The 10,866-nt window shown below is 38.9% G+C and overlaps 1 long non-coding RNA gene across 1 annotated transcript; it reads right to left on the reverse strand.

Annotated features, from left to right (window-relative positions):
• Positions 1-422: 422 nt before the first annotated feature.
• LOC118501868 lies at positions 423-10,305 on the reverse strand. Its single transcript, XR_004904530.1, has 3 exons — positions 10,291-10,305; positions 839-842; positions 423-565 (listed from the first exon to the last, which is right to left on the reverse strand). It is a non-coding gene; the product is annotated as an uncharacterized LOC118501868 (long non-coding RNA).
• Between the last annotated feature and the right edge of the window lie 561 nt (positions 10,306-10,866).

The following is a 10,866-nucleotide window of genomic DNA, read 5'->3' on the forward strand; positions in this document are numbered from 1 at the left end:
TTACATTTAAGGTGATTACTGACACATACATATATAGTGACATTTTATTGTTAGGTTGTTTTCCTTTGTTTTTTTATTATTATTTTCCTCCTCCTCCTTCTTCTTCTCCTCCTTCTTCTTCTTCTCCCAAGCCTTTTAACATTTGTTGCATTACTGGTTTGCCATTAACAAACTCCACTACCTTTTCTTATCTGGGAAACTCCTTATTTCTCCTTCAATTTTAAATGATAGCCTTGCTGGGTAAAGTAACCTTGGTTATAGGTCTTTGCTTTTCATCACCTTGAATGTTTCATGTCACTTGCTTCTGGCCTGAAGTGTTTCTTTGGAGTAATCTGATGTCAGTCTAATTGGTGTTCCCTTGTATGTAACTACTTGCTTTTATCTTGCAGCTTTTAGTATTCTTTCTATGTTGCCACCCTTCAAGGCCAGGTAGGTTCATGTTATTTGTGCAGATGGAAAAATACTCACCTAGCTGTTGGGATGTCTGGCATGCCTTTATCCATGGGTGGGCAAGCCACACATGCTGTAAGCTGCATGCCTATTTGAATGTCTTATGGCATGGCCCCTGCTCTCCAGCATAGCACCCATTGTGGCACCTGTCCCCTTGTGTGTCTCTCATCATCAGCACCCCCAGCAGAAAGTCCCTACCTGTTTAAGTACTAGAAGGGAACAAAGCCATAGCACTGCCAGAACATTACATAACATAACATAATTCTGTGCATGAGAGCTCACTTCATGTTATGGGAACAGTTTATCAGAACCAGTCTCAAGGCTATGAGAAGACTAGTTATCAGGCCCCTCCAAGGCTTTGGGAACACTGTTCCCCTTAGTTACCCACACACCTGGGTGAGGAAGCCAGACTGCCTCCACTTACCCTACATCCTCCTTGTCTTTAAGCTTTGTCATTTTAATTATGATGTGTCTCAGTGTAGGTCTTTTTGGGTCCAAATTTTGGAACTCTTTGACCTTCCTGGACGTGTGTGACTTTCCCTTCACCAGATTAGGAAAGTTTTTCAGATATTATTTCTTCAAATAGGTTCATGGTCCCTTGCTCATTCTCTCCTCTGTCTGGTTACCCCCATGATGTGGATGTTGTTATGCTTCGTGGTGTACAAAATGTTTCTTAAGCTCTTCTCATTTTTTATTTTATTTTATTATTTTTATTGTACTTGAAGTACAGTTAGTAGTCTCCATTTTCACCCAACCTTGGTCCCCGACCCATTCATCCCCACCTCCCACCCTCAAACCTACCCCCTTTGAACTTTATCCATATGCTCTTTATATAAGTTTCTAGGTGGAAATAATTCCTTTATTTCCCCCCTATTGTTGCTCTCCTCCCTACCTTCCAGTTAACATCAGTTTGTTCTTTAATTCAATGTTTCTGATTATATTTTGCTTGCTTGTTTTGTTGATTAGGTTCCACTTAAGATGAGATCATATGGTTGTTTTTCTTAAATTCTTTTTTCTTTGTGCAGCTCTGCCTGGGTCTTTTTTTCTACCTTGTCTTCCAAAACACTGATTCAATCCTCTGCTTCATCTAACCTACTCTTTATTCCTTCCATTATATATTTATATCAGATATTGCATTCTTATTTCTGACTGGTCTTTTTTTTATGGTTTCTATGTTTTTTTCATGCTGAGGATTATCATTATAATTATTCTAAACTCTCTGTCTGATCAATTGCCTGCCTCCATTTTATCTAGTTCTCCTGGAGAATACTCTTGTTCTTTCATTTGGGGTCTGTTTCTTGTCTTCCCATTTTGGCTGCTTCTTTTTATTTTTTGCCTTGGATGTTAAATAAATCAGTCACTAAACTGATTAGTGTTAATATAATCAAGCTATATTCAGCAGTCGGCTCTAAGCAGCCCAGGGTGGGTCAGAGTAATTTTTGGAGATGGAGTTATTGCTCCCCTCAAGCTTGATGTCACTTCATTAAGAGTGCTTTGCTGAGAAGATGGCTTCTTCAGTTTGAGGAATGACGATCCTGGTTAGCAGTTCCTTTCAGTTCTCTCCGTAGAGCCACCAGCCCCAGACTCTCCTAAAGCATCTCTAGTCCACTCTGCCCTCTCTCTGCAGGGGCCCAGTATAAGTGGCTACAAACAAATTTTGGTGTGTTGGCCCTTTAAGAAGCCCCCTGAGTCTCTAACCATCTCTCCCTGGAACACAGAAACCCTGCTCCTTTTCACAGCTGAATGTTATCTGGGATCCTTTCTGGCTCTGGTTTTGTAGGCTAGGGGGCCCAGCTTGGGATTTAGACCGCTACGCATCTCAGGGGATATATCCCTCCAGAACTCAGCTGCTTCCCATGAGTGTCCAGCCAGCCCTCTCTTGCCTCTTTCTCCATTCCCTACCAGTCACATTGTGGTGAAGTGTTTTCTTCTTGTCTTTCCTTGGTTATATGGCTTCTCTCCATCTAGTGTTCAGTTGTTTATTTTGGATGATTTCTCTACAATTTAGTTGTAATTCCAGATTGGTCCTAGGAGGAGGCTAGTGTAGCTTCCACTTACTCCTCCACCATCTTAGATCTCTAGGAGGCTAGAGTTTCTTTCTGCTTTTAGAATTACCTTCCCTAACCTCATGCAGGTATATAACCCTTTGGTGCCCTCCACCTATCACTATCATATTCTTCTTTTTTAAACCTATTGTAAAGCTTCAGGTCTAGCCTGGTATTTTTGGCTATTGAGCGTCTAAAGTATAAGATAATGAATTTTGAAAATTCTTTTTCAAAATGTTCAAAGTTTGAAGACTATCATCTGGATGCAAATCATATTTTTAAAATGTGAAAACCTCTTGTAGCATTCTTTCTAGACAACAAATTACAGTTTCAGATTACTTTGACTCTTTAGGCACACTTGGATAAGGGTCAAGTGCTCAGAAAGACAAACAGGACTATACTTTAACAATTTTTAAATATCTTCCATTACATTTGTAAGAATACTCCATGGATATGTTAGGCATTCAATGAATCATACTTACTGCTATTTTAAAAATAATAATCATTGTGTAGTAACATTCAATAGTAATAATACCAATCTAGCACTCATTAAAGAATGAGCATAAATATTTTGAAATTATGATGGGACTAAGTATCTTTCCTTGCAAATTAATAAATAAGCTGTCATTTTTTGCTCATTTGATTTAGATCAAAACATCTTGAGCCAGACCTGCCTCATCTATACTAACAAAACTAGTGTTGGTGAACTCTGACAGAAAGCAGAAAGGCCAGAATAGCCTGTTGGATGAGTGATTCCAGGTCAGACTCTCTGGGCAGCACCCAGTCGAGGACAGCTGTGCTGTGAATCAATCAAGGGCTATCTTCTGCTGTGGTCTGATACATCTGCTGAATGTCAGACAAAGTTTTAGAGCTCTCGAGGTTGTTGGGGAAGCTATGATACATTCAAAATTACTTAAGAGATAACTCCCCAAGTGCCACATGAAGATTGTTGCAAAGAGATGATTATCTCTTGTTGGAAAGAAGATTGTGTTCTTGAGACATTTATTCCCTGAGGGCTCTTGTTTCCAGAGAGCATATGTTTTTGATTCTTAATAAAAATAGAAGTCCTGGTGATAGAAAGAAATGATCTCATGAGGAAACTTCCCATGGGCCAGTGTAAATCTGAGCTCTAAGCTTGAGGTGATGCTGCAGCTCTATGACAAGGTGCATAACCACAAGGACATGCAGTGCTGTCAGTCACAAGCCATGCAGCCAAATGCAGTTCCCTCTTTATGCATCAGAATAGGTCATGAGGGCCCAAAGTGGGTTTCCCAGTAGCCTGGGTCAATGATCAAGCCTGGTACCCCAGAACAAAACAATAAGCACTTCCCCTGGCAATCTGTTAGTCTCTACTTGGACCACCTGTGGTTGTAAAGACTTCAGTCCACTGGTGATATGTATCAAAAAGAAAAAAAACCCATAAGATTGTCTACACTATTATTTCTTCTCATTAGTTCACTCACTCTTCAGCTTCATTCAGAAAAACCCAATGGGTTATTATAGAGTAGACATTTCTAGAAAGCCCACTACAGCTTTTGATGTTACTGAGTGAAGTGCTAGGCACAAGAAAATCTGTATCAAATCAACAGTACAGTTTGATTTCCTCATATACTTTTCTCCTTTGGGTCATCTGCATGGATGGAAATGAATTATGGAGAGAAGAGGAATCATAGATGAAGAGGAAATGCATTTTAAGTCTTTGTCTCTGTGAACACAACTGTGAGTCGCAGCTGCAGAGGGCAAGGAGAAAAGTGTCTGGCCTGCTCATACCACTTTCCCAAATTAATTTTTATCTTCCTTTTAAAAAACAAATCCTAAACTTGCCAATTAAATTTTAAATTATGAAAAACAAGCAACTCAAACTTATAAAATAAAACAAACTTGAAAATCTCCTGTCAACAAAGTATGAGATGTTGAAGATGGGCTCTCCCCAGGGAAAGTACAGAAACAGGCTAAGCTTCATATAAAATGCCTATTTGAGAAGTAGGTACTTGAATTCCTCACTGGGTATGTTCCAAACAGAGGTTTTCAAACTTTAGCTTGCACTTAAATCTCCTTGAAGGCTCCTCAAATCGCAGATTGTTGGGCTCCCACCTGCAAGTTTTTGATTTGAGAAGTCTTGAGGATCCAGGAGTTGAAAATTTTAATAACTCCCAGGGGTTACTGAAGCTGCCAGTCTGGGGACAACTACAGAGCAGAGGAATACTCCTGGCCATGCTCACAGCCTATTTCTCACTTCCCCAAGAGAGGAGCACAGATTGACCATTGGGAGGAAATGATAGAACAGGTTCAGTTCTACTGTTCCTTGTTTTTCTTAGAGCTTAGCAGGGCAGACTCAGACTTTTGAATAAAGGCTCACAATGTCCAATACTGGAAAACATTAGAGAGTTGTCAAAGCATACTTTTCAAAGTTAAAAATGAGTCTACTGCAAATACACAGTAAACATACATCAAAAATTTACTCAAGGTAATAATGAGGGAAATTAATAATTGGCACAGCTGGTTCAAGAGTATAGGACAGATAGAAGTATTTAAAGGAAATGAAAGATAGAATCCTGAAATAAGATTACAGTATAAAATACAAAAGTAGTCAATGTCCTCTGGTGCAATGAAACTGATATTCAGAGTTATCTTCTCTACTGGTTAGAAAACTGTTACATCTCTTTTGAACAAAAATCATTTATAACATATAGATCCATAAATCAATATTTCTCTTCACAGAGTTGAGGCCCTCATCCACGGTAAATAGTAAATCAAACAAAACTACATTCTTTTAGAGTGAGTGTTAGCAAAATGACAACCAGTAGGCCAAGACCCTTGAGGAGAAACCCTATTCCATAATGAAAATTTCTAAGGCAGTTCTTCTAGCCTTTTGCAAAGGGGAATGCAGTCTTTACCAGTGTTATTGTGAATTTCATATGAGTAAATAATCATACTTTTGAGGGACAGCTAACTCTAAACTAATTTCCAGAGACCAAAATTTTACTGTGGTCTTAGTAGAAGTTAGTGAGGGTATGAGATCAATGGAGTTTTGGCTTGGCTCTATCTCACAGTGAACCAATGAGTCTTCAAACACACCCTGTGGGTAATTTACCAAATTTCAGAATGCATGAACACAATAGACATTCTCAAAAACTGGCAGAACTCCCACTTTGGTTTCCTAACCTGTGTAGTAAAGGCTGTCATAGGGAAGCCACTAGAACTGCCTAGCTAGTGGACCAAAAACAGTACTGAATTCCTAGAGGAAGTGGAGAGGGGTGGTGATTTCTACCACATACCACTTAGCTTGTCTCTGGCCTGTGTAGAAGACAGATGGATCTTGGAAAATGATAGTGGGTTTCCATAAACTTGACCAGATGCTGATCACAATTGCTCTTTCAAATGTGGTTTTGTTACTAAAGCAAGTCAACATATCCTCTGGCATATGGTATGGTGCTATTGACCTGGCAGATGCTCTTTGCTCCATACCTTTTGGTAACAACCATTAGAAGTAGTCTCCTTTCAGCTGTCTGAGACAAAAATACATCATCACAATCCTACCTCAGGGCTATATAAAGTCTCCAACCTTATGTCGCAATCTAGTCTGCAGGCACCTTCATTGACTCTTTATTGTTCAGTGAGGGTATTGTGGTAATCCATTTTATTTCTAATATTTAGCTGATTGAGGAGGATGTGAAAATAGTAGCAACAACTCTAGGCATTGTTTAGAAATAGCTAAGCCAGTGGATAGGAAATAAATTTCACAAAACTTTAGAGTCTTACCACCTCAAGAAATTTCTGGGAATGCAGTGATCCAGGGCATGTGGAGATATTCCTTCAAAAATGAATGGCAAATTGCTGTATCTGACCCCTCCCACCACTACAGAAAAAGTATTGATTGCACTACTTTGAATGGTGAATGCAAAATAAATCTCATTTGGATATGCTAATCTATCCCATTTGCCTAATAACTGAAAAGAACTTTTTTATTTTGATGGGGGTCCAGAACAAGAGAAGAGCCTTCAATGTGTACATGGTGCTAAGCAAGTTGCTTCATCATTTGGACTATGTAACCCATGAGATATGACAGTACTTGAAGTATATCTGAAATTCAGAATATAGTTATGCATATCTTAACCACTTTTTCTCATCTTCCCTTTTATCAGCTAATATAAGAAAAAAGAATTTTCAATAGTAATTAACCTTAAATATAAAAGAAATATGATTCTGCCAGAAGACAGAGAATTTGTATCCTTTTATGAGGAAGAGTATTTTCAATTGTAGGATGTATAGCTATATCATGTTATGCAGAAGCAGCATTTTGCTATTGCCTTAATTTACAAGTCATATCAAGAATGGTTAAAAGAGGGATACACAAATGCCAACTTACAGGGGACAGAGTACAATAGATTTGTTTCATGCCAATCTACCTAAGCCAAAAGTACATTTCTCAGGACTTCCTTATCTCCATGTTTCTGGTTAGTGTGGACCTTAAAGACATTATGTATTAGGTTTCAAAAGCTTTTATGCTCAGCGCAATGCTGGCAATCATTGCTTCTGATCTGGCTCACCTTGTTGGTGAGGAGTAGCAACTAGGCTCACATCTCCTACTGGATCTTTCATGCTTCTCTAAACCCTGGATAGGTACATATTTAACTTGATTTATGAAGAGTGCTAGAAGTTGTAGGCTTGCTGGTGGTAAGAAACCTATGTGGGTTCTCACTTGTTCTCCTGGGTTCCATTGTCCTGGTTCCCATGGACATCTGTCCTGTTCTCTGTCTGCTCTGTCCATTCCATTCTTAGGAAGAGAAGTAGGACCAACAACTGTACATAAAGTGTTTAACCAGCTCCCATATCTGTGCAAGGTCCATAATAAATGAGAAATCCCATATCTGCATCATTAGTTCCAGTGGTTCTGTCTTTCTGGTCAAATCCCAAAGAGCTAGAAATGTAGAAAAAAAACTAACATAAGAAATTGACTTTAAGTCTAAATTTGAAACAGGACAAGTTGAGACATTCCTACATGAAACAGAAAATATCACCAATACTTTGGAGTAAAGAACAGTGAGTTTTTTCCCCAGCCAGGTAGCTCAGTGCAGTTGGAGCATCATCCCTTACATCAAAATGTTACAGGTTTGATCCTGGAGGGGACATATCTAGGTTGTAGGTTTGATCCCCAGTTGGGGTGGGTATAGGAGGCAACAAATCTATGTTTCTCTCTCACATCAATGTTTCCCTTCCTGTCTCTCTCTTTCACTCACCCTATCCCTAAAATCAAACTTGTCCTACAGTGAGGAAAAAAATTAAGATTTTCTTTATTTTTTTTAGAGATGGGAAAGGAGGGAAAAAGAGAAACATCAATATGTGGTTGCCTCTTGTGCCCCCACTACTGGGGACCTGGCCTACAACCCAGGCATGCACTCTAGACTGGGAATCGAACCTGCGACCCATTGGTTCACAGGCTGGAGCTCATTCCAGTGAGCCACACCAGCCAGGGAAAGAAAAAAATTTTTGAAAAAAGAGCTAATGATTTGAAAGCATGTAGCATAATACATGGCACATTTATAGCCTCACTGTTTAATATATTACTATCATAAACTAATGAGCAACATAATCTTTAGATAAAACATTCTCTAAATATGATTCAACATGTGTACAATGTTAAAATTTCTTGTATGTGTGTAAAATGGTATTTCTGTGATTTCAAAGTCCTATATTTTAATTTATGCAATAAAAATGATGAAGAAAGATTCAGTCTAACTTACTACACAATGTTTTAATGCCATGTGAACAGAAGGATTGCAGTACTGAGTCCCTGCCATACTGTTATCCAGATCCATTGCAGCAAAGTCAATGAATCAAATGCAATTTAGTCTGGCTCAATGAGATATAGCTGGAGGCTGTTTCTGCACATAAAGCCGAACAAACATTATAGACCATAATTTCTGCTCAGAACAGTCAGTTTTCAGTCATTCTTCTTGGCAAGCTATTGGTCTGACAAAATGAGTCTGTGTGAATCATTCTGTAATGGTGGAGAAAGCACAACCTTTAATCTGTAATAAAGTAGACTTGGTATGTTCTTCTTAACCCAATAGGGGGTGGTCATCAGGCCTGTAGCTATAACATCTTCTCTATATCTTCCTGAGCCTCTAAGAAAGCTAACAATGCTACCTCCGAAAGCCATGAGGAGCCCTTTGTTTTTGTTCTGGGAATTATCTTGAAGACCCATTAAAGACACTAGGGAGTGGCAGGAGAATATATATTCACCCCTCAGTTTCTATTAATATTTGGGCTTTGACTCTGGTGATAGAAGAGTCTTATGCTCTAATGAGGTGACTCTGGGTGTGTTTCTAGATGGGTGGTTCACACAAAGACCAGCCCACGATTAGAAGCTTGAAACTTCCAGTCCCACCCTCATTCACTGGAGAAAGGAAATGAACTGAAAATTGAGTTAAAAATTGATCATGCCTACATGATGACTTCTCCATAAAAATCCCAAAAGTTCAAGGTTTAGGGAGCATCTGGATTAGTGAAAGCATTCATGTATTGGGAAGGTAACACTGCTCAACTCCGGGTGACAGAAGCTGCTGTGCTCAGGATCCTTCCAGACCTTATCCAATGTATCTCTTTATGTTTATTCATCTGCATCTTTTGTCCTACACTTTAGTAAGTAATAAACTTATAATCATAATTGAGGTATGCTAGCAAATTACTGAACCTGAAGAGATGTCCCTGGGACCTTGAATTATATCTGCTCAATCATAAGTACATGACAACCTGGGACTTGTGTTTCGTATCTGACAGGGGGCTGTCTTGTAGGACTGTGCCTTTACTTGTGGGATCTGATGCCAGCTCCAGGTAGAATGGACTGTAACTGAACTGAATTGTAGGACCATCATTTTAGCCAGCTGTTATTAAAGAATTGGTGGGTGTGGGAAAGTCACAGAAGTGTGAGTGTGAAAGTAAAAACAGTGAGTTTTTCCACAAATATGGGACCAGAGAATGCTAGAGACTCAAAGCTTTTCTTCTTGTCTACAGGCTCTCTAGGGCAGAGGCTACACCAAAATCATGGTTGTGCCTCTAAAGTATATATGAATGCTTCCTTTCACAACTACATAGTAAATACCAGACAAGTGCCAGGTACTTCAAAGACTGCTAATGCATGGATAAATAAGATAGACAATGGCATTTTCTTTTGGAGTTTGTACATTCATGGGAATATACACACCCACACTCCATCATTTTGGTGAGGGAAAATGACTTGTTTTAGAGCCAGATACTACTCCCTTCTGAGAGTCTTATTTCTACCCATGATGAATGTTTTGTGTCATTTTTCTATAGTTTTTTTACCCATCTCAGATCTGCTTTACATTTATGACACCCTCTAGGAGAGTGAGATGTGAACAGTGGACCATGCTAAGTGGTGGCCTGCTTCTCCCTAGCTTATCTACCCTGCTAGTCCTCCACCAAGGTCACAGAAAACACTGTGGATATGACAATGTGGATATGAACAGCCAAGAGTTTTTTATAACTCCAAAGTTGCAAGTAAATCTAGAGTTGGTGTTCCAGATCACAGCATGAAATTCTATTCTCAAAAAGAACACAGGGCAAGACAATATTGAATACAGGTTTAGGGAAACTTCTCTTTCTGCATGAGGCCAGAGGACTCATCAGAGTGACCAATGACAACTAAACATTAAGAGCCAAAGAAAAAGAATCACTTGTTAGAATGAACTAAAGTCAGAAGGGTGTAATGGACTACAAGATGGTCATAAATTCTTCCCATCGCTGGATGCACAATCCCTTACTGTGTGACTTTGATGTTTCTCTCTACTTATTAAACATGGTCTTGGCCATGTACATTTCTCTAGTTCATTTAACAATGGCAAATTTGCCAGAAGATGAAATTTGAAAAATTCTTTAGCAGGTGGTCTTGCCCTTTCATGTGGTTTTTGGGAAACTAGCAATTGCTTTGGTCTCAACCTGCTGAATGATGATAGACACATGGCCATTGGTCACCAGCTGAGCATACACACATGATTGAGTCAAGACCAGAATAGCAGAATAACCACCCAACTGAATCCAGACTCAATTGTTAACCCATAGAATGATTAACTAATGAATGATTACTGTTTTAAAACCACTACATTTTGAGATAATTTATTATTTAGCAAAAGGTGATTGCTGTAGAATCTATTACCTAGAAATGGGACCCTTTTTTATCAGATGTGTATCATTGCAGTTAGGCTACAAGAAAAGTATTAATAAAGTCTGGAAAAGTGGTAATAAAATGGAGAATTTGAAAAAAATGGTGAGGAAATTTCTAGAGCATCTTGGAAAAATGATGACTCACATTAGGCAGTTATGAAACAATTTAAAAAAACTGTTGCCT

Source organism: Phyllostomus discolor, chromosome 7 (assembly GCF_004126475.2).
Source record: "Phyllostomus discolor isolate MPI-MPIP mPhyDis1 chromosome 7, mPhyDis1.pri.v3, whole genome shotgun sequence".
NCBI lineage: Eukaryota > Metazoa > Chordata > Mammalia > Chiroptera > Phyllostomidae > Phyllostomus > Phyllostomus discolor.